Genomic DNA, 24,141 nt, shown 5'->3' on the forward strand with positions numbered 1-24,141 from the left:
GGCCTTTCCTAAAATGAAAACATACACACAAACCAGTATTCCCTAGATGGATGACGTCCTTATTTCTGAGGACAGCTTGAAGAACAGACTAGCATCAAAGTAAAGTGATGGAATTCCTGACACTCAGAGGATGGACAATTGACCTCAAACTACAGTACAATTTCTAGGCATCATTCGGTCCTCTGAAGGCAGACAACTACCACACCCCTTCCTACACCACAAAGGTTGCTTCCCAACCCCTACCATAAAAGAAGAAGATGAGAAACAGATAGGACTAGTAGGAAATAGCAAAAATCACTTGTGGGGATTATCCTGAAACACACTGATCACATAACTAGTGTAAGGAAGTGTAGGGAACTGACAAGGACAGAGACTCAAGAGGTACTTCTTTGGGAAATGCTGTCTGAAATCGTCACACCTTGGTACCAGCTAATGAGGGCTCTGACCATACACTAGGGTTTGCTCACAAGGGTCTGCAACACCATCGCTGAGGACGTCAAGACCTCAAAGCTTGCCTGATTGACTATTGGACTAAGAGATTCCCATGTTCTGAAAACAGATACCAACTCATTGAAAGGTTCACCTGGGCTCTCTCAGAGGCCCTACAAGAAGCTGAACCATTCACTGAAAATCAATTACACACACACACACACACACACACACACACACACACACACATCTGTCATTTCACCAATTACTTAAACATTCAAGGTTCTTCTTACCTTTTCTTTTACACATTGATATTTATACTCACATGCAATGTCATCATTTCTAATGAACACTGATGTCAAAATAGAGATCCATTGACACAATATTTACAAAATGGAACTTCCCTGCTGTCATTTTCAATATAGCATTTTTTAAAGATCATACATATTTTAGATTTTTGGTAACTTTTATAGGAGAAGATCAGCATTGAAAAACTCTGAATACTTGACAATGAGTTTTAAGCCTAGAGAACAAAAATTGTCCAATTTCATAGATAATAAGGAACCAAAGGGAAAGTATGGAAGCTGTAGTCGAATAATTTTACACATATGTATCCTCTCTTATTCTACTACTGAAGGGCGTGTTTTATTACCACTATGCATGCATCAATTGTCTTCCACGTGCACCTGCACAGGTATAATGAATTACTACAGTAGAATGAAATGTCTGGGAACTACTTGGCGGCATCTATAATGAACAATGAAATTTCGATCTTATATTTGGTGAACTTCCACTGTCTGTCCCTTTAGACAATGGACCCTAAACAGAAGGGGGAATGAACCACGAGAGACTATGGACTCTGGGAAACAAATTGAGGGCTTCAGAGTGGAGAGGGGTGGGGGATTGGGATGGGCCAGTGATGGGTATTAAGGAAGGTACATATTGCATGGAGCACTGGGTGTTATATGCAAATAATGAATCACAGAACACTACATCAAAAACTAAGGAAATACTCTATAGTGACTAACATATCATAATAAAAAAATTATTATTAGAAAAAATTAAAGGTAAAAAAAAACCAATGCAGCTTTTCTGTTTCAAGAACAATCACAATTGAGAAAAAACTAACTTCCAATCCCTAAAGCAAAACACAGACCAAGTTCCATTTCACTCCCCTTTATTCACATTCTCTGTGGGTTCTAAGCTATTTCCCTACCTCCTTTCCTGCTGAGCAGGGAGCCTCGGCTGGATCCAAGAATCCTGGGATCATAACCTGAGCCAAAGGCACATGCTTAACTGGCTGAGCCAGCCAGGAGCCCCAGCTCCATGTTTTTCTTAAGCAAAAGGACACTTTCTCACAATGCCTTCACATGACTTCACATGGTACCAGACACCTGCATTTGCTTCTAGGAGGTTGCAGATGAAGGCAATTGCAAACTCTCACAGTGGTTTATCAAATACAATGACCTGCCTGGTCACAGTGAAACCCTTATGAGCCCACGAGAGGGTGCTGTGACACTCAGCTGTGGCTGGGCTGGCACAGAGAACCAAATCCATTTCCCTGCCTGATGTCTGTGAGGAACAGATGCCCCCACTGTGAATGAGACCCTGCCACTGAGCTGTCCAGAGATGGCCATCCTCACGGAGGATGAGGATAAAGGACAATGCCTGAGGAGACCTCATCTGTCTCTTTTATCTTTTCATATTTTAGACGGTGGACAAATCACTGCCTAGGAGTCCCCAACTACCTTAGTCTCATCTGTGAATGGCCAAGAGGTTTTACAAAACACTTCAGATTTTGACCTCACAAATGCCCACAACCACTTACCATAGGGATTCAACATTAAGCAAAGATACTGTTCCTTGGAAGAGAGGTCCTGCCCACTGTTGTTTCTCACTTATATGCTCATCTTCCTTACCTCATGGTAACATAACCACGTTGATTCCTGCTGCCGTCTTCAGGAAGGCTGATGTGACTTGTAGGGCATTACTCTGACATAGTTCTTTCTTAGCAATAAGATGTGGACACTTCCCTAGTCCTACACACCCAAAGTTGAATCGGAATCAGGATTGAGGCTGATGAGAGTTGAAGGTGTTTTCCTGTACAGGGTGGTTTATTACCAATAAGGATGGGTCAGAGTCCTCGAAATTCCAGAACCTTTTCATTAATGCTTCATACTCGTGAAAGATGATGTACATTGGTCTTTCCCTGTATAGTGTGGTGACTCAGAGAAAAGTGCTTAGCCCTTTCGTCAGACTTCCACGACCACCTTGGGGCTGGCTTCCATATTCCGAAAGGATAATGTTAGGGCTAAGAGCGTTCCTGTACACTGTTATTTCTTACAGATAAGTGTATGGCATTTTTGTTACATTGCCAGAACCACTTAGCGCTGGGCTTGCCGACCTCCTGGGGACGAACCCTTACCCTAGGTCGGCCCCCGAGGGGCCTCTCCCAAGGGGCCTGGCACCACAACGCCAGGGATTGGGGATCCCCGAGCCCAGCGCCGGAGTCACCCTGCCGCCCTGCAGCAACCCGGGTTGCTAGGGGGGCCGCCAGTCTTTCAGGGCGAGAGAACAGGCAGGGACCTCCAAGCCCCCGGCGACTTTTGAAGTCCCCCTGCGCCAACATGCTTGGGTCCACAGTCCCTCTCACCAGTGCCCTCACCTCGGCCTGCCCCTACGCCTGCCGCAGAGCTGGGGGAACGGGCCTGCTGCACTCCTGGGGGCTAACACTTACCATACGTCGGCCCCTGAGGTGCCCCTCCCAAGGAGCCTGGCACCTCAATGCCGGGGATTTGGGACCCCCGAGCCCCAGTGCTGGACTCACTCTGCCACCCCCAAGCTCCCAGGGCGCTAGGGTCGTTGCCAGTCGTTCAGGAAGGGAGAACGGGCAGGGCCCTCCGATCTGCCTGCGACCTTCAAAGGCCCCCCGTGCAAAAACTCTGGCTCCCACCCTCCTGCTCGCCAGCACCCTAACCTCGGCCCACCCCTAAGCTCGCTGCAGAGCTGGCGGATCAGGCCTGCTGGCTTCCTGGGGGCTAACCCTCTCCCTTGGTCGCCCTCAAATGGCCCCTCCCAAGTGGCCTGGCGCCACATGCCAGGGATTGGGGACCCCCAAGTCCCAGTGCCGGACGCACCCTGCTGCCCCACCACCACGTGGGGCACTAGGGGTGTCGCCAGTCCTTCAGGGCAACAGAACGGGCAGGACCCTCCGAGTCACCTGTGACCTTCGAAGGCACCCCGAGCCAAAGCCAAAATGCTCTGGCCCACGCTCCCGCTCGCCAGTGCCCTCACCTCGGCCTGCCCCTCCACTCGCCCCACAGCTGGTGGATCAAGCCTGCCAGCCTCCTGTGCGCTAACCCTAACCCTAGGTCAGTGCCGAAGAGGCCGGGTACCGCAACGCCAGGGATGGGGTGCCCCCGAGCCCCTGCGCCGGACTCAACTTGCCACCACCCGGCCACCCAGTCCGCTAGGGGCGCCGCGCGTCATTCAGGGCAGGAGAATGGGCAGGGCCCTCCAAGCCTTCTGCGACCTTTGAAGCCCCCCATGCCAAAACGCTTGGGCCCACGCTCCTTCTCCCAAGCGCCCTCATCTCGGCCTGCCCCTCCGCTCGCCTGACAGCTGGCGGATCGGGCCTGCCGGCCTCCTGTGGGCTAACACTATCACTAGGGCGGCCCCCGAGGGGCCCCTCCCAAGGGGCCTGGCGCTGCAAAGCTGGGGATTTGGGACCACAGAGCCCCAGCCTTAGACTCAACCTGCCGCCCTGCCACTACCCGGGCCGCTAGGGGCGCCGCCGGTCATTCAGGGTGGAAGAATGGGAAGGGCCTTTCGAGCCCCCGGCCACCTTTGAAGGCCCCCCACGCCAAAACGCTTGGGCACACGCTCCCGCTCTCCAGCGCCCACACCTCGGCCTGCCCCTCCGCTCGCTGCACAGCCGGCGGATCGGGCCTCTGGCCCCCTGGGGGCTAACCCTAAACCTAGGTCGGCCCTCGAGGGGCTCATCCGATGGGGCCTGGCGCCACGTCTCTGATTGCTGAACCCCGAGCTGCAGCGCCGGACTCACTGTGCTGCCCCACCGACACCCGGGCCGCTAGCGGTGCTGCCGGTCATTCAGGGCGTGAGAACGGGCAGGGCCCTCCAAGCCCCAGGCGACCTTCAAAGGTACCTCCGCCAAAATGCTTCAGCCCACACTCCCGCTCTCCAGCGCCCTCACCTCGGCCCGTCCCTCCACTCGCCACACAACTGGCGGATCCGGCCTGCCGGCCTCCTGGGGGCTAATCCTAATCCTAGGTCAGCCCCCGAGGAGCCCCTCCCAAGGGGCCTAGAGCCGCAACACCGGGGATTGGGGACCCCTGAGCCCCAGTGTCAGACTCACCCTGCCGGACCGCCGCCACCCGGGTCACTATGGGCACCACTGGTCACTCAGGGCGGGAGAACGGGCAGGGCCCTCCGAGCCCCTGGCGACATTCGAAGGTCCCCCGCACCAAAACGCTTGGGCCCGGGCTCACTCTCTCCAGCGCCCTCACATCGGCCCGTCCCTCTGTTCGCCACACAGCCGGCGGATCGCGCCTACCGGCCTCCTGGGGGTTAACCCTAAGCCTAGGTCGGCCCCCGAGGGGCACCTCCCAAGGGGCCTGGCGCCACAACACCGGGGATTGGGGACCCCAGAGCCCCAGCGTTGGACTCAACCTGCCACCCCGCCGCCACCCGGGCCAGTAGGGGCGCCGCTGGTCATTCAGGGTGGAGGAACATGAAGGGCCCTCCGAGCCACCGGAGACCTTCGAAGGCCCCCCGCGCCAAAATGCTTGGGCCCACGCTCCCGCTAGTCAGTGCCCTTACTTCGGCCCGCCCCTCTGCTCGCCGCACAGCCGGCAGATCGGGCCTGCCGGCTTCCTGGGGGCTAACCCTAACCCTAGGTCGGCCCCCGAGTGGTCCATTCCAAGGAGCCTGGCGGCGCAACACCGGGGATTGCGAACCCCCGAGCCCCAGCGCCGGACTCATCCTGCCGCCCCGCCGCCACCCGGCTGCTAGGGGCGCCGCAGGATATTCAGTGCCGGAGAAGGGACAGGGCCCTCCAAGTCCCTGTCGTCCTTCGAAGGCCCACCAAGCCAAAACGCTTGGGCCCACGCTCCGGCTCGCCAGCGCCTTCACCTCTGCGCCCCTCCGCTCACCGCACAACTGGCAGATCGGGCCTGCTGGCCTCCTGGGGGCTGACACTAACCCTAGGTCAGCTCCCGAGGGGCCCCTCCCAAGGGGTCTGGCATGGCAAAGCCGGAGATTGGGACCCCCGAGCCCCAGCCAGGACTCACCTTGCTGTCCCGCCACCACCCGGACCGCTAGGGGCACCGCCGGTCATTCAGAGCGAGAGAACAAGCGGGGCTCTCCTAGCCCACGACGACATTTGAAGGAGCCCCATGCCAAAATGCTTGGGCCCACGGTCCCGTTCGCCAGTGCACTCACTTCGGCCCGCCCCTCCCCTCGCCCCACAGCCTGCGGATCGGGCCTGCGGGCCTCCTGGGGGCTAACCCTAACCCTAGGTTGGCCCCGGAGGGGCTCATACGATGGGGCCTGGCGCCACAACGTGTCTGATTGCTGACCCCCGAGCCACAGTGCCAGACTCACCTTGCCGCCCCGCCAACACCCAGGGCACTAGCGGCGCCACTGATCATTCAGGGTGTGAGAACAGGCAGGGCCTTCTAAGCCCCGGATGACCTTCTAAGGCACCCCGCGCCAAAACGCTTGGGCCCACGATCACGCTTGCCTGTGCCCTCAGCTCGGCCTGCCCCTCCACTCACTGCACAGATGGCGGATCGGGGCTGCTGGCCTCCAGGGGGCTAACCCTAACCCTAGGTTGGCCCCCAAGGAGCCCCTCCCAAGGGGCCTGGCCTCGCAACGCAGGGATTGCGAACCCCCGAACCCGAGCTCCGAACACACTGTGCCGCCCCGCCGCCACCCGGCCCGCTAGGGGCGCCGCCGGTCATTCAGGGCGGGAGAATGGGTAGGTCCCTCTGAGCCCCCGGTGAACTTCAAAGGCTCCCCGCGCCAAAACGCTTGGGCCCACGCTCCCGCTCGCCAACGCTTCACCTCGGCCCGCCCCTCCGATCGCCACGCAGCCGGGGGATCAGGCCTGCCAGCATATTTGGGGCTAACCCTAACACTAGGTCGGCCCTCGAGGGGCCCTTCCCAAGCGGCCTGGCCCACAACGTCAGGGATTCGGACCCCCGAGCCCCAGCGCTGGACTCACCCTGCGGCTTAACTGCCACCCGAGCTGCTAGGGGCTCCGCCGGTCATTCAGGGCGGGAGAAAGGGCAGGGCCCTCCAAGTCCCCAGCGACTTTCGAATGCACCCCGCGCCAAAACCCTTTGGCCCACGCTCCCGCTCGCCAGCACCCTTACCTCGGCCCGCCCCTCCGCTCACCTCACAGCTGCTGGATCGGAACTGCCGGCCTCCTGGGGGCTCACCCTTACCCTAGGACGGGCCCGGAGCTGCCCCTCCCAACAGGCCTGGCGCCGCAACGCCGGGGAGTGGGGACCCCCGAGCCCCAGCGACGGACTCACCCTGCCGCCCCACTGACACCCAGTCCGCTAGGGGTGCCACTGGTCATTCAGGGCGGGAGAACGGACAGGGCCCTCCGAGCCTGCGGCAACATTCGAAGGCCTCCCCATCCAAAACTCTTGAGCCTACGCTCCCGCCCCTCAGCGCCCTCACCTCGGCCCGCCCCTCTGCTTGCCGGAGAGCCGGAGGATGAAGCCTGCCCTCCTCCTGGGGGCTACCCATATGCTCTAGGTGGGCCCCTTAGGGGCCTGTCCGAAGGGGCCTGGCACCGCAATGCCTGGGATTGGGGACCCCCGAGCCCCACCGCCGGACTCACCGTGTCACCCCGCCGCCACCTGGGCCGCCAGGGGCGCCGCCGGTCATTCAGGGAGCGAGAACGGGCAGGGCCCTCCGATCCCCTGGCGATCTTCAAAGGCAACCTGTGCCAAAATGCTTCGGTCCACGCTCCCGCTCACCAACGCCTTCACCTCAGCCCACCCCTCCGCTCGCTGCACAGCTGGCAGATCAGGCCTAACAGGCTCTTGAGGGATAACCCTAACCCTAGGTCGGCCCCTGAGGGAATCTCCCAAGGGGCCTGGCTGCCCAACGCCAGGGATTGGGACCCCCAAGCCCCAGCGTCAGACTCACACGGCCACCGCGACGCCACCGGGCTGCTAGGGGTGCCGCCGGTCATTCAGGGTGGCAGAACGGGCAAGCCCTTCCGACCCACCTGCGACCTTCGAAGGACCCCCGCACCAAAACGCTTGGGTCCACGCTCCTGCTCGCCAGCGCCCTCACCTCGGCCCGCCCCTCCACTCGTCACACAGCTGGTGGATCGGGCCTGCCGGCCTCCTGGGTGCTAACCCTAACCCTTGGTCGGCCCCCGATGGGCCCCTCCCAAGGGGCCTGGTGCCACAATACAGGGATTGGGGACACCAAGCCCCAGAGCCAAACTCACGCTGCTGCCCCGCCATCATCCGGGCCGCTAGGGGTGCCACAGGTCATTCAGAGCGGGAGAACGGGTAGGGCCCTCCGAGCCCCTGGGGAACTTCGAAGGCCCCCCGCGCCAAAACGCTTAGGACTATGCTCCCGCTCTCCAGCGCCTGCCCCTCGGCCCGCCCCTCCGCTTGCCACACAGCTGGCGGATTGTGCCTGCCAGCCTCCTGGGGGCTAACCCTAACCCTAGGTCGGACCCGAGGGGCCCCTCCCAAGGGGCTTGTCGCCTCAATGTCGGGTATTGGGGACCCCCGAGCCCCAGGGCCCGACTCAACCTACCGCCCCTCCGCCACCCGGGCTGCTTGGGGCGGCGCCGGCCATTCAGGGCGGGAGAATGGGCAGGGCCCTCCGAGCCCCCGGCGACCTTCAAAGGCCATCTGCGCCAAAACGCTTGGGCCCACACTCCTGTTCGCCACCGCCGTCACCTCGGCTAGCCCCTCCGCTCACTGCACGTATGGCAGATTGGGCCTGCTGGCATCCTTTAGGCTAACCCTACCCTAGGTCGGCCCCCGAGGGACCACTCCCAAGTGCCTGGTGCTGCCATGCCGGGGATTGGGGACCCGCGAGCACTTGCTGCGTGCTCACCCTGCCGCCCCTCCACGACCCAGCCTGCTAGGAGCAATGTCCTCATGGGGCGGGAGAATGGGCAGGGCCCTCCGAGCCCCCGGCCAATGTCCAAGGCCTCCTGCACCAAATCGCTTGGGCCAACGCTACCACTCACCAGCGCCCTCACTTCGGCCCATCCCTCCACTCTCTGCACAGCTGGCGGATCGGGCCTCCCATTCTCCTGGGGGCTAACCCTAACCCTAGGTCGGTCTCAGAGGGGACCATCCCAAGGGGTCTGGCACTGCCACGCCGGGGATTGGGGACCCCCGAGCCACAACACCAGATGCACCCTGCCACTCCGCCGCCACCTGGGCCGCTAGGGGTGCCGCCGGTCATTCCGGGCTGGAGAACATGCAGAGCCTTCCGAGCCACCCTTGAACTTCAAAGGCCCCTGTGCCAAAACACCTGGGACCACGCTCCTGCTCACCAGAGCCCTCACCTTGGCCCACCACTCCGTAATCTGCTCAGCCCGTGGATGGGGCCTGCCGGCCTCCTTTGGGCTAACCCTAACCCTAGGGGCTCACACACTCACCCTGCCGCCCCGCTGCGACCCGGCCCGCTAGGGGCGCCTTCCTCATTCAGGGCGGGAGATCGGGCAGGGCCCTCCGAGCCCCCGGCAACCTTCGAAGGCCCCCCGCGCCAAAACGATTGGGCCCAACCTCCCGTTCGCCAGTGCCCTCACCTCGGCCCATCCTCTGCTCCTCACATAGCTGGCGGAAAGGGCCTGCCGGCCTCCTGGGGGCTAACCCTAAACCTAGGTTGGCCCCCAAGGGGCCCCTCCCAAGGTGCCTGGCGCCACCACGCCTGGGATTGGGGTCCCCCAAGCCCCCTCGCCTGACTCACCCTGCTGCCCCGCAGCCACCCGGGCCGCTAGGGGCGCCGCCGTTCATTCAGGGCATTAGAACGGGCAGGGCTCTCCGAGCCCCTGGCAATCTTCGAAACCCTCTCGCCAAAACGCTTGGGCCCACGCTCCCACTCGCCAGTGCATTCACGTCGACCCATCCTTCGGCTCGCAGTACAGCCTATGGATAGGTCCTGCCGGCCTCCTGGAGCTAACACAAACCCTACGTCGGTGCCCAAGGGGCCCCTCCCAAGGGGCCTGGCTCTGCCATGCCAGGGCTCGGGGACCCCCGAGCCCCAGCGGCAGTCTCACCCTGCCACCGCGCCGTGACCTGGCACACTCGGGGCGCTGTCCTCATTCAGGTGGGAGAACGGGCAGGGCCCTCAGAGCCCCGGGCGACATTCGAAGACCCCCGCTCCAAAACGCTTGGGCCCATGGTCCAGCTCGCCAGCGCCCTCACCTAGGCCAGCCCCTCCGCACACCGCACATGTGGAGGATCGGGCCTGCCAACTTCCTGGGGGCTAACCCAAACCCTACATCAGCCCCCGAGGGGCCCCTCCCAATGGGCCTGGTGCCTCCACACCGGGGATTGGGGACCCCAGATCCCCAGCTCTGGAGCCACCCTACCGCCCCGCCTCCACCCAGGCCGTTAGGGGCGCTGCCAGTCATTCAGGGCGGGAGAACGGGCAGGGCCCTCCGAGCCCCCGGCGACCTTCGAAGGCCACCCTTGCCAAAATACGTGGGCCCACGCTCCCGCTCGCCAACGCCCTCACCTCGGCCCGCCCCTCCACTTGCCGCACAGCCAGCGGATCGGGCCTGCCGGCCTCCTGGGGGCTAACCCTAAACCTAAGTCAGCCCCCGAGGGGCCTCTCCCAAGGTGCCTGGCGCCACAACGCCGGGGTTTCGTGTCTCCCGAGCCCCATTGCCAGACTCACCCTCCCGCCCCGCTGCCACCCGGGCCACTAGGGTCCCCGCCGGTCATTAAGGGTGGGAGAACGGGCAGGGCCCTCCGAGCCAACGGCGACCTTCGAAGGCCCCCGTGCGAAAACACTCGGGCCCACACTCCCGCTCGCCAGAACCCTCACTCCAGCCCGCCACATCACTCGCCGTACAGCGGGCAGATCGGGGCTGCTGGCCTCCAGGGGGATAACTCTAAGCCTAGGTCGGCACCCAAGGGGCCCCTCCCAAGGGGCCTGGCACCGCCATGCCGGGGATTGGGGACTCCCGAGCCCCAGCGCCAGACTTACCCTACCGCCTCACTGCGACCCGGCCCGCTAGGGGCAACGTCCTCATTCAGGGCGGGAGATCGGCAGGGCCCTCAGAGTCCCCGGCGACCTTTGAACCCCCCCACGCCAAAATGCTTGGGCCCACGCTCCCGCTCGCCAGCAACCTCACCTCTGCCCGACCATCCACTCGCTGCACAGCTGGCAGATCCGGCCTGCTGGCCTCCTGGAGGCTAACCCAAACCCTAAGTCAGGCCTGAGGGGCCCCTCCCAAGGGGTCTGGTGCTGAAACGCCAGGGATTGGGGATTCCCGAGCCCCAGCACTGGACTCACCCTGCTGCCCCTCTGCAACCCGAGCCGCTAGGTGCGCCGTCGGGCTTTCAGCGCAGTAGAACGGGAAGTGCGCTCTGAACCCCCGGTGACTTTCGAATGCCCCCACGCCAAAATGCTTGGGCCCACGCTCCCGCTCTACAGTGCCCTCACCTCGGCCTGCCCCACTGCTCGCTACACAGCTGGCGGATCAGGTCTGCCGGCCTCTTGGGGGCTAACACTAACGCTGGTTCAGACCCCGAGGGCCCTTCCCAAGGGGTCTGGCGCCCCAACGCCGAGTATTGGGGACCCCCGTGCCCCAGCGCCGGACTTACCGTGCCGCCCCACCGCAACCCGGGCCACTAGGGGCATCGCCGGTCATTCAGGTCGGGAGAACGGGCAAGACCTTCCGAGCCCCCAGGGACTTTCGAAGGCCCCCTGCGCCAAAAGACTGGGCCCACGCCCCCGTACGCCAGCGCCCTCACCTCAGCGCGCCGCTCTGCTCACAGCACAGCCAGCGGATGAGGCCTGCCAGCTTCCTGGGGGCTAACCCTAAACCTAGGTCGGCCCCCGATGGGCCCCTCCCAAGGAGCCTGGAGCTGCAAGGCCTGGGATTGGGGACCCCCGAGTCCCAGCACCGGACTCACCCGGCCACCCCACCACAACCCAGGGCACCAGGGGCGCAGCTGGTTATTCAGGGCGGTAGAATGGGCAGGGCCCTCCGAGCCCCCAGCAACTTTTGAAGGCCCCCCACACCAAAACGCTTGGGCCCATGCTCCCACTCACCAGCACCCTCACCTCAGCCTGCACCACCGTCGCCGCACAGCCGGCGGATCCGGCCTGCCAGTGCCCTGGGGGATAACCCTAACTCTAGGTCGGCGCCTGAGGGGCCCCTCCCAAGGGGCCTGGCACCACAACGACAGAGATTGGGGACCCCCGAGCCCCAGCTCTGAACACACCCTGCCGCCCCGCCATCACTCGGCCCGCTAGGGGCGCCGCAGGTCATTCAGGGCAGGAGAACTGGCAAGGCCCTCCGAGCCACTGGCGAATATCCAAGGCCTCCCGCACCAAAACGCTTGGGCCAACGCTACCACTCACCAGCGCCCTCACGTCGGCCAGCCCTTCCACTCTCTGAACAGCTGGCGAATCGGGCCTGCAATCCTCCTGGGGGCTAACCCTAACCCTAGGTCAGCCCCAGAGGGGCCTGTCCCAAGGGGCCTGGCGCTGCCACGCCAGGGATTGGGGACCCCTGAGCCGCAATACCAGATGCACCCTGCCGCCCCGCCGCTACCAGGGCCGCTAGGGGCGCCGCCGGTCATTCCCAGCTGGAGAACGTGCAGAGCCTTCCGAGCCACCCTCGATCTTCGAAGGCCCCGCGCCAAAACGCCTGGGCCCACGCTCCTGCGCTCCAGCACCTTTACTTCAGCCTGCCCCTCTGCATGCCGCACAGCTGGCAGATCGGGCCTGCCGGCCTCCTGGGGGCTAACACAAACCCTATGTCAGCCCCCGAGGGGCCCCTCCCAAGGGGCCTGGAACCGCCATGCCCCTGCTTGGGGACCCCCAAGCACCAGCGCCGCACTCACCCTGCCGCCCTGCAGCCACCCAGGCTGCTAGGGGCGCTGACACTCATTCAGGGCGGGAGAACAGGCAGGGACCTCTGAGCCCCCGGCGACCTTGGAAGGCCCCCCGCGCAAAAACACTTGGGCCCATGCTCCCGCTAGCCAGAGCCCTCACCTTGTCCTGCCACTCCATAATCCGCACAGCCAGTGGATGGGGCCTGCTGGCCTCCTTTGAGCTAACCCTAACGCTAGGTCGGCACCCAAGGGACCACTCCCAAGTGCCCGGCGCTGCCATGCCGGGGATTGGGGACCCCCGAGCACCAGCTCCAGACTCACCCTGCCGGCCCACCACGACACCGGCCGCTACGGGAGCCACCGGTCTTTCAAGGCAGGCGAATGGGCAGGGCCTTCAGAGCCCCCGGTGACATTCGAAGGCCCCCTGTGCCAAAATGTTGGGCCCACGCTCCCGGTCGCCAGCGTGCTCACCTCAGCCCACCCCTCGCTCGCCGCACAGCTGGCGGATCGGGCCTGCTGGCCTCCTGGGGGCTAACCCTTCCCTAGGTCAGCTCACGAGAGGCCCCTTCCAAGGGGCCTGGCGCTGCCACGCCGGTGATTGGGGACCCCCGAGCCAAACCGCCGGACACACCCTGCCACCCTGCCGACACCCAGGCCGCTAGGGGCGCCACCGGTCATCTAGGTTGGAGAATGGGCAGGGCCCTCCAAGCCCCCGGTGACATTCGAAGGCCCCCCGCGCCAAAATGCTTTGGCCCACGCTTCTGCTCACCAATGCCCTCACCTCGGCCAGCCCCTCCGCAAGCCGCACAACCAGCGGATAGGACCTGGCGGCCTCCTGGGGTCTAACCCTAACCCTAGGTTGGCTGTCGAGGGGCCCCTCCCAAGGGGTCTGGCACCACCACGCCGGGGATTGGGAACCCCCAAGCAACAGTGCCGGACTCACCCTGGTGCCCTGCTGAGACCTGGCCCGCTAGGGTCGCCGTCCTCATTCAGAGTGGGAGAACTTGCAGGGCCCTCCGCGCCCCCTGAGACCTTCAAAGGCAACCCGCGCCAAAACACTTGGGCCCGTGCTCCTGTTCACCATTGCCCTCACCTGGGCCCCACCCTCCGCTCGCCACACATCCAGTGGATCGGGCCTGCCAGCCTCCTGGGGGCTAACCGTAACCCTAATTCAGCCCCTGAGGAGCCCCTCCCAAGGGGACTGGCGCTGTCACGCCGGGGATTGGGGACAATCAAGCCCCAGCGCCAGACTTTCACTGCCACCCCGCCGCCACCCGGGCTGCTAGGGGCACTGCCGGTCCTTCGGGGCAGAGGAAGGGGCAGGGCCCTCCGAGCCCCCGGCGACCTTCGAAGGCCCCCTGCGCCAAAACGCTTGCGCCCATGCTCCTGCTCGCCAGCGCGCTCACCTCAGCCCTCCCCTCCTCTCGCAACACAGTTGGCGGATCGGGCCTGCCAGGCTCCTGGGGGCTAACCCTAAACCTAGGTCGGCCCCCGAGGGGCCCTTCCCAAGGGTACTGGCTCTGCCAGGCCAGAGATTGGGGACCCACGAGCATGAGCGCCAGACTCACCCAGCCTCCCTGCCGCCACCCAGGCTGCTAGGGGCGCCGCCAGTCATTCAGGGCGGGAGAAGGGGCATGGATCTCTGAGCCCCCCGCGACTTTTGAAGGAGTCCCACGCCAAAACCCTTGGGCCCACGCTCCTGCTCGCCAGCGCCCTCACCTTGGACCACCACTCCTCTCACCGCACAGCCGGCAGAACGGGCCTGCCGGCCTCCTTTGGGCTAACCCTAACCCTAGGTAGGCCCCCGAGGGACCACTCCCAAGTGCCTGGCGCCACCACACTGGGGATTGGGGACCCACGAGCCCTAGCTCCAGACTCACCCTGCCACCCCGCCGTGACCCGGCATGCTAGGGGCAACGTCATCACAGGTCGAGAGAACAGGCAGGGCCCTCTGAGCCCCTGGTGACTTTTGAAGGCCCCCCGCGCCAAAACACTTGGGCCCACGCTCCCGCTCGCCAGCGCATTCATGTCGGCCCGCCCCTCCGCTCGACACACAGCCAGCGGATCAGGCCGCTGGACTCCTGGGGGTAACCCTAAAGCTAGGCAGGCCCCAGAGGGGCCCCTCCCAAGGGGCCTGTGGCCACCAAGCCTGGGACTAGGACCACAGGCCCCATCGCCAGACTCACCCTGCCTCCCTGCTGCCACTCAGGCCACTAGGGGCGCCGCCAGTCATTCAGGGTGCAAGAACGGACAGGGTCCTCCGAGCCACTGGCGACCTTCGAAGGCTCCCCGTGCCAAAACCATGGTGCCCACGCTCCCGCTCCCCAGCGCCCTCACCTCAGCCCGCCACTCTGCTCCCTGCACAGAGGGCGGATCCACCCTGCCGGCCTTGTGGAGGCTAACCCTAACTGTAGGTCGGCCCTCCAGGGTCCCTCCCAAGGATTCTGGTGCCTATGCGCCCGGGATCTGGGACTACAAGCCCCAGAACCAGACTCACGCTGCCGCAACGCCGCCACCCAGGCCGCTAGGGGCGCCACCACTCATTCAGGGTGGGAGAAGGGACAGGGCCCTGGAGAAACTGGAGACATTTGAAGCCTCACGCGCCAAAATGCAGGGGCCCACGCTCCCGCTCCCCAGGGCCTTTACATCGGCCCGCCCACCTCTTGCCACCCAGCCAGAGGATTGGACCTGCTGGCCTCCTGGGTGCTAACTCTAACCCTAGGTCGGCCCAGGAGGAGCCCCTCCCAAGGGGCCTGGCCCCACAATGCTGGGGATTGGGGATCCCCAAGCCGCAGCTCAGGACTCACCCTGCAACCCCACCGCAACAGAACAGCTAAGGGCGCCGCTGGTTATTCAGGGCAGGAGAATGGGCAGGGCCCTCCGAGACATGGCAACATTCAAAGGCCCAGGACGCCAAAATGCTGGGGCCCACGCTCCCTCTCCGCATCCCCCTCAACTCGGTCCACACCTCCACTCCTCGCACAGCCGGCGACTCAGGCCTGCCAGCCTCCTGGGCGCTAACCCTAACCCTAGGACGGCCCCTGAGGGTCCCTTCCTAAGGAGCCTGGTGCCACAACGCCGGGAATTGGGACCCCAACCCAAGTGCCGGTCTCAACCTGCTGCACTTCAGGCCCCAGAGCCTCTAGGGGCCCCACCAGTCATTCAGAGCGGGAGAACGGGCAGGTCTTTCTGAGCCCGCACCGAACTTTGAACACCCCCCGCACTAAAACACCTGGGCTCATGCTGTCTCGCCAGCGCCCTCACCTCGGCCCAACCCACCTCGTGCTGCACAGCCGCTGATCAGGTCCACCGGCTTCCTGGGGGCTAACCGTAACCCTAGATCGACCCCCGAGGGCCCCTCCCAAGGGTCCTGGCACTGCACAGTGGGGATTGGGGACCCCTGAGCCCCAGCGCCGGACTCACCCTGCCGCCCTGTCGCCACACAGGCCGCTAAGGGCGCCGCCGGTCATTCAGGGCGAGAGAACGGGTAGGGCCCTCCAAGCCCCCACCTACTATCGAAGGCGCCCCAAATCAAAACGCTTGGGCCCAGGCTCAGGTTCACCAGCACCCTCAACTCGGCCCGCACCTCCACTCCTTGCACAGCTGGCGACTTGGGCCTGCCGGCCTCCTGGGCACTAACTAGAATCCTAGGACGGCCCATGAGGATCCCTTCCTAAGGGGCCTGGCACCGCAACACCGGGGATTGGGTACCCCTGAGGCCCAGCGCCAGATGCACGCTGCTGCCCCGCCCCACACGGGCCGCTAGGGGTGCCGCCATTCATTCGGGGTGGGAGAACTGGCAGGGCTCTCTGAACCCCCGCCGACCTTCGAAGGCACCCAGAACCAAAACGCTTGGGCCCAGGCTCATGTTCACCAGCACCCTCACTTCGGCCCAACTGTCTTCTCGATGCACAGGTGGTGTATTGGGCCTGCGTGGCTCCTGGGGGCTAACCATAACCATAGGTCGGCCCCCGAGGGACCCTTCCACAGGGGCCTGGTGTCGCAACGCTGGGGATGGGGACCCCGTGCCCAAGTGCCGGACTCACCCTGCTGCCCTTCAGCCGCCCAAGCCGCTAGGGGACCACGGGTCAATCAGGACAGGAGAACGGGCAGGGACCTCCGAGCCCGCGCTGACCTTTGAAGGCCCGGAGCACAAAAAAGTTGGCTCCCATGCTCCTGCTCCCAGCGCCCTCACCTCAGCCCGCCCCTCCGCTTGATTCAGAGCCCGTGGGTAGGGCCTGCCAGGCTCCTGGGGGCTAAACAAAACCCTAGGTCGGCCCCGTGGGGCACATCCCAAGGGGCCTGGCTCTGCAACGCTGGGGATTAGTGACTCAGAGCCCCAGAGCCGGACTCACCCTGCTGCACTATCGCCACCTGGGCCATAGGGGCGCCGCCGGTCATTCAGGGAGAGAGAAGGGGCAGGGACTTCTGAGCCCACGGTGACCTTCAAAGGCTCCCTGCAACAAAACGCTGGTGCCCACGTTCCCACTTCCCAGCGCCCTCACCTCGGCCTGCCCTTCTACTCGCCGCAGAGCGAGCAGATAGGGCCTGCCGGCCTCCTGGGGGCTAACCCTAACCCTAGGTCGGCCCCCCAGGGTCCCCTCCCAAGGGTCCTGGTGCCGCTACACCAGGGATCAGGGAGCCCAAGCCCCAGAGCCAGACTCACCCTGCTGCAACCCCGCCACCCAGGCCGCTAGGGGCGCCGCCAGTCATTCAGGGCAGGAGAAGGGACAGGGCCCAGGAGAAACCCGCGATATTTGAAGACTCCTGCACCAAAATGCAGGGGCCCACGCTCCCGATCGCCAGCGCCTTTACCTCTGCCCACCCACCTCTCGCTGCCAAGCCAGAGGATTGGGCCTGCTGGCCTCATGGGGGCTAACTCTAACCCTAGGTCGGCCCACGAGGAGCCCCTCCCTAGGGGCCTGGCCCTGCAACGCTGGGGATTGGGGATCCCTGAGCCACAGTGTGGGATTCACCCTGCCACCCCACCGCCAACGGAGCCGCTAGGGGCGTCGCTGGTTATTCAGGGCAGGAGAACGGGCACGGCCCTCCAACCCATGGCAACATTCGAAGGCCCAGGATGCCAAAACACTGGGGACCATGCTCCCGCTTGCCATTGGCCTCAACTAGTCCCGCATGTCCACTCCTCGCACAACTGGCGGATTGGGCCTGCCGGCCTCCTGGGCGATAATCCTAACCCTAGGACGGCCCCTGAGGGTCCTTTCCTAAGGGGCCTGGAGCCGCAACACCAGGGATTGGGAACCCGCAAGCCCCAGCGCTGGATGCACCCTGTCGCCCCGCCCCACATGTGCCGCTAGGGGCGCTGCCATTCATTCAGGGAGGGAGAAAGGGCAGGGCCCTTCGAACGCCCACCGACCTTCGAAGGTGCCCTGAACCAAAATGCTTGGGCCCAGGCTCATGTTCACCAGGACCCTCACCTCGCCCAACTCTCCGCTCGACGCACAGGCGGTGTATCAGGCCTGCTGGCCTCCTGAGGGCTAACCCTAACTGTAGGTCGGCCACGGAGTGGCCCTTCCCATGTGGCCTGGCGCCACAACGCCGGGAATGGGGACCCCAACCCAAGTGCCGGTCTCAACCTGCTGCCCTTCAGGCCCCGGAGCCTCTAGGGGCCCCACCGGTCATTCAGAGCGGGAGAACGGGCAGGTCCTTCCTAGCCCCCACCGACATTCGAAGACCCCCCACAATAAAACACTTGGGCTCATGCTCAGTCTTGCCAGCGCCCTCACCTCAGCCCAACCCTCCGCATGCTGCACAGCCGCTGATCGGGTTGACCGGCTTCCTGGGGGCTAACCGTAACCCTAGATCGACCCCCGAGAGCCCCTCCCAAGGGTCCTGGCATCGCAACACCGGGGATTGTGGACCCCTGAGGCCCAGCGCCGGACTCACCCTGCCACCCTGCCGCCACACAGGCCGCTAGGGGCGCCGCCGGTCATTCAGGGTGGGAGAACGGGTAGGGCCCTCCGAACCCCCGCCGACCTTTGAAGGCACCCAGAAACAAAACGCTTGGGCCCAGGCTCATGTTCACCAGCACCGTCACTTCGGACCAAATGTCCTCTCGATGCACAGGTGGTGTATTGGGCCTGCGTAGCTCCTGGGGGCTAACCCTAACCATAGGTCGGCCCCCGAGGAGCCCTTCCACAGGGGCCTGGTGACGCAACGCTGGGGATGGGGACCCCGTGCCCAAGTGCCGGACTCACCCTGCTGCCCTTCAGCCACCCAAGCCACTAGGGGACCACGGGTCAATCAGGACAGGAGAACGGGCAGGGACCTCCGAGCCCGCGCTGACTTTCAAAGGCCCGGCGCGCAAAAACGTTGGCTCCCATGCTCCTGCTCCCAGCGCCCTCACCTCGGCCCACCCCTCCGCTTGATTCAGAGCCGGTGGATAGGGCCTGCCAGGCTCCTGGGGGCTAAACAAAACCCTAGGTCAGCCCCGTGGGGCACATCCCAAGGGGCCTGACTCTGCAACACTGGGGATTGGTGACTCAGAGCCCCAGAGCCGGCCTCACCCTGCCGCACTATCGCCACCTGGGCCCCTAGGGGCGCCGCCGGTCATTCAGGGAGAGAGAAGGGGCAGGGAATTCTGAGCCCATGGTGACCTTCAAAGGCTCCCTGCAACAAAACGCTGGTGCCCATGCTCCCACTCCCCAGTGCCCTCACCTCAGCCCGCCCTTCTACTTGCCGCAGAGCGGGCAGATAGGGCCTGCCGGCCTCCTGGGGGCTAACCCTAACCCTAGGTCGGCCCCCCAGGGGGCCCTCCCAAGGGTCCTGGTGCCGCTACACCACGGATCAGGGAGCCCAAGCCCCAGAGCCAGACTCACCCTGCCGCAACCACTCCATCCAGGCCGCTAGGGGCGCCGCCAGTAATTCAGGGCGGGAGAAGGGACAGGGCCCTGGAGAAACCTGAGACATTTGAAGCCTCCCGTGCCAAAATGCAGGGGCCCAGGCTACCGCTCGCCAGAGCCTTTACCTCTGCCCACTCACCTCTTGCCGCCCAGCCAGAGGACTGGGCCTGCCGGCCTCTTGGGTGCTAACACTAACCCTAGGTTGGCCCACGAGCATTCCCTCCAAAGGGGCCTGGCCCTGCAACGCTGGGGATGGGGGATCCCCGAGCCGCAGCACAGGACTCACCCTGCCGCCCCACTGCCAACGGAGCCGCTAGGGGCGTCGTTGGTTATTCAGGGCAGGAGATCGGGCAGGGCCCTCCGAGCCCAAGCTGACCTTTGAAGGCTCCCCGCGCAAAAACTTTGGCTCCCAGTATCCTGCTCGCCAGCGCCCTCACCTCAGCCCGCCCATCTGCTTGCTTCAGAGCCCGAGGATAGGATCTGCCGGGCTCCTGGCAGCTAACCAAAACCCTAGGTAGGCCCTGTGGGGACATCCCAAGTGGCCTGGCTCTGCAACGCTGGGGATTGGTGACTCAGAGCCCCAGAGCCAGACTCACCCTGCCACACTGTCCCCACCCGGGCCGCTAGGGGCACCACTGGTCATAGAGGGCGAGAGAAGGACAGGGCCTTCCAAGCCACCGGTGACCTTCAAAGGCTCCCTGCACCAAAACGCTGGTGCCCACGCTCCCGTCCCCAGTGCCCTCACCTCGGCCCACACCTCCGCTCGCCGCACAGCGTGCGGATTGGGCCTGACGGTCTCCTTGGGGCTAACCCTAACCCTAGGTCAGCCCCCCAGGGGCCCCTCCCAAGGGTCCTGGTGCCGCTACGCCGGGGATCTGGGACCTCAAGCCCCAGAGCCAGACTCACCCTCCCACAACGCTGCCACCCAGGCCTCTAGGGGCGCCGCCGGTCATTCAGGGCGGGAGAACTGACAGGGCCCTGGAGAAACTGGCGACATTTGAATCCTCCCGCACCAAAAGGCAGGGGCCCACAATCCCACTCCCCAGCGCCTTTACCTCGGCCCGCCCACCTCTCCCGCCCAGCCAGAGGATCGGGCCTGCCGACCTCATGGGGGCTAACTCTAACCCTAGGTTGGCCCAGGAGGAGCCCCTCCCAAGGGGACTGGCCCTGCAACACTGGGGATTGGGGATCCCCGAGCCGCAGCGCGGGACTCACCCTGCCGCCCCACTGCCAACGGAGCCGCTAGGGGCGTTGCTGGTTATTCAGGGCAGGAGAAAGGGCAGGGTCCTCTGAGCCATGGCAACATTCGAAGGCCCAGGGCGCCAAAATGCTGGGGACCACGCTCCTGCTGGGCATCGCCTTCAACTTGGCCCGCAACTCTGCTCCTCGCACAGCCAGGGACTCGGGCCTGCCGGCCTCCTGGGCGCTAACTAGAACCCTAGGACAGCCCCTGAAGCTCCCTTCCTAAGGGGCCTGGTGCTGCAACGCCGGAGATTGGGAACCCCCATGCCCCAGCGCTGGATGCATGCTGCGGCCCCGCCCCACACGGGCCCCTAGGGGCGCCGCCATTCATTCAGGGTGGGAGACCTGGAGGGCCCTCTGAACCCCTGCCGACATTCGAAGGCGCACTGAACCAAAACGCTTGGGCCCAGGCTCATGTTCACCAGCACCCTCACCTCGGCCCAACCTTCCCCTCGATGCACAGGTGGTGTATCGGGCCTGCGGGGCTCCTGGAGGCTAACCCTAACCATAGTTCGGCCCCCGAGGGGCCCTTCCCAAGGGGCCCGGCGTCACAACGCTGGGGATGGGGACCCCGAGCCCATGTGCCAGACTCACCCTGCTGCCCTTCAGCAACCGAGCCGCTAGAGGCCCTGCTGGTAAATCAGGGCAGGAGATCGGGCAGGGCCCTCTGAGCCCACGCTGACCTTTGAAGGCTCCCCGCGCAAAAACGTTGGCTCCCAGGATCCTGCTCGCCAGCACCCTCACCTCAGCCTGCCCCTCCGCTTGCTTCAGAGCCGGTGGATAGGGCCTGCCGGGCTACTGGCAGCTAATCAAAACCCTAGGTCGGCCCTGTGGGGACATCCCAAGCGGCCTGGCTCGGCAACACTGGGGATTGGTGACTCAGAGCCCCAGAGTCAGACTCACCCTGCCACACTCTCCCAACCCGGGCCGCTAGGGGCGCCGCTGGTCATAGAGGGTGAGAGAAGGGCAGGGCCTTCCCAGCCCAGGTGACCTTCAAAGGCTCCCCGCGCCAAAATGCTGGTGCCCACGCTCCCGGTCCCCAGTGCCCTCACCTCGGCCCACACCTCCGCTCGCCGCACAGCGTGCGGATTGGGCCTGACAGTCTCCTTGGGGCTAACCCTAACCCTAGGTCGGCCCCCCAGGGGCCCCTCCCAATGGTCCTGGTGCCAGTACACTGGGGATCTGGGACCACAAGCCCCAGAGCCAGACTCACCCTCCCACAACGCTGCCACCCAGGCCGCTAGGGGCGCCGCCGGTCATTCAGGGCGGGAGAACTGACAGGGCCCTGGAGAAACCGGAGACATTTGAAGCCTCCCGCACCAAAAGGCAGGGGCCCAAAATCCCACTCCCCAGTGCCTTTACCTCGGCCCGCCCACCTCTCGCCGCCCAGCCAGAGGATCCGGCCTGCCGGCCTCATGGGGGCTAACTCTAACCCTAGGTCGGCCCAAGGGGACTGGCACCGCAACACCGGGGATTGGGGATCCCCGAGCAGCAGCGTGGGATTCACCCTGCCACCCCACCGCCAACAGAGCCGCTAGGAGCGTCCCTGGTTATTCAGGGCAGGAGAACGGGCACGGCCCTCTGTCCCATGGCAACATTTGAATGCCCAAGACGCCAAAACAGGAGATATTTGAAGCCTCCAGCGCCAAAATGCAGGGGCCCACAATCCCGCTCCCCAGTGCCCTCACCTCGGCCCACCCCTCCGCTCGCCCCACAGCCATCATATTGGGACTGCCGGCCTCCTGGAGGCTAACCCTAACCCTAGGTCGGCCCCCGAAGGGCACTCCCAAAGGGCCTGGCACTGAGATGCCACACATTGGGGTCGCCCAAGACCCAGCGATGTACTCAAAATGCCCCTCCGCTGCCACCTGGGCCACTTGGGGCGCCGCCAGTCATTCAGGGTGGGGGAATGGGCAGGATCCTCCAAGCCAAAGAATAGGAAAACTGTAAGTAAAAAGGATACGTGCACCCCTATGTTTCTTGCACCATTATTTACAATGTCACAATATGGAAGCAACCCAAGTGTCTGTAGAAAAACTGAAAAATGAGATGATAGATGTGAGTATTCACACACACACACACACAGACACACACACACACACACACATACACACACACAATGGAGTATTACTCGGCTTGCAAAAGAATGAAACCTTGCCATTTGCAGACACATGGATGGAGCTAGAGAGTATTATCCAAGCTAAAATCAGTCAGTCAGAGAAAGACAGATCCCATACGATGTCACTCTAATGGGGAATTTAAAAAACAAACAAAAATAAATAACTGAAAGAGAAAAAGGAGACACACCAAAATACAAACTCTTATCAATAGAGAACAAACGGATGGTTACAAGAGAGGAGGTGGATAGAGGGACGGGTGGAATAGATGAAGGGGATTAAGAGGACACTTTTCTTGATGACCACTGAGTAATATATAGAAATACTGAATCACTCTACTGTACACCTGAAACTAATGTAACACTGTATGTTAGCTTTAATGGAATTAAAATAAAAAAAAAAAGACTTTTCTTTCAGAAACCTCTTTGAAAAAGCTTTTCCTGTGCAATGTGCAAAAGCCCTACTTGGGAGGATTCACTCTACAATAATTATTCATTTCATGCCTAAAATTCAGATTTCACTGAGTTCTTACCATGGATCCCAGCCCACGGGAGCCATGGTCCTTTTCAGTCCAGGCTCAGCACCTATGCATTCAAGATTGGAAGTAGAGACACATATCACTTCACAGTCCAGAAAGCTATTATTGTTTCTGTTTCAGTGTGAGAGAGTCACAGACTTTGGGACAGGTTTCAGAGCAGGTTTATTATGGATCCTGGATCTCTACTTCAATGTTCATTGCCTGGAACCATTTGGCTAATAGGTTCTCTGTGGATGGGTTTGCTTCCAAGCACATACATGGAAGATGCAAAGGTGGGTGGGCTTGGTGCGGGACAGGAAGAAGACCAAAAGCAGACAAGGGTCCGATCCCTCCCCTGATCCAGGAACTGCTATGGGAGAGTGTACGGGAGGTAGAATCCATGTGAAACTCCAAGGTCACCAGCTGAACACAGGAGGCACAGGTTAAGGGATTGGAGATGCAGGGGTTGAAGGCTGCTCTGAGCTACCTCTGGGAGGAAGGGAGGGAAGGAATGAGAAGGAGACACTGCCTGCCCCTGGCCCATGCCAGCTGCCCACCACTCCGACATGCATCAGTCTATGAGCTGACACAGCCTGGGCTCAGGATGGGCTGGCTTCAGTCCCTCAATCCTCAGTAGGACAGCTGGCCCCAGGGCTCAGAGACATGCTGAGGGAGATGAGAGGGAAAGCTGCCCCACCCAGGTCATCCCCTCCTTCAGCACACAGCCCTTCAGAACTGCTAAAAAATACCCACTAACGTGGTTGAAAGACATGCCATGGATGAACTAAGGCATAGAGATATTTAAAATAACATTCATTTTTAAGTTCAGAGCTATCATCTCAGGAAGTGGGGAGAGCTTCCCTGAAGAAGACTGAGGGGAGGGCAGGCCA

The sequence above is a fragment of the Ursus americanus genome, chromosome 4 (assembly GCF_024610735.1).
Source record: "Ursus americanus isolate L20-20 chromosome 4, mUrsAme1.1.p, whole genome shotgun sequence".
NCBI classification, from domain to species: domain Eukaryota; kingdom Metazoa; phylum Chordata; class Mammalia; order Carnivora; family Ursidae; genus Ursus; species Ursus americanus.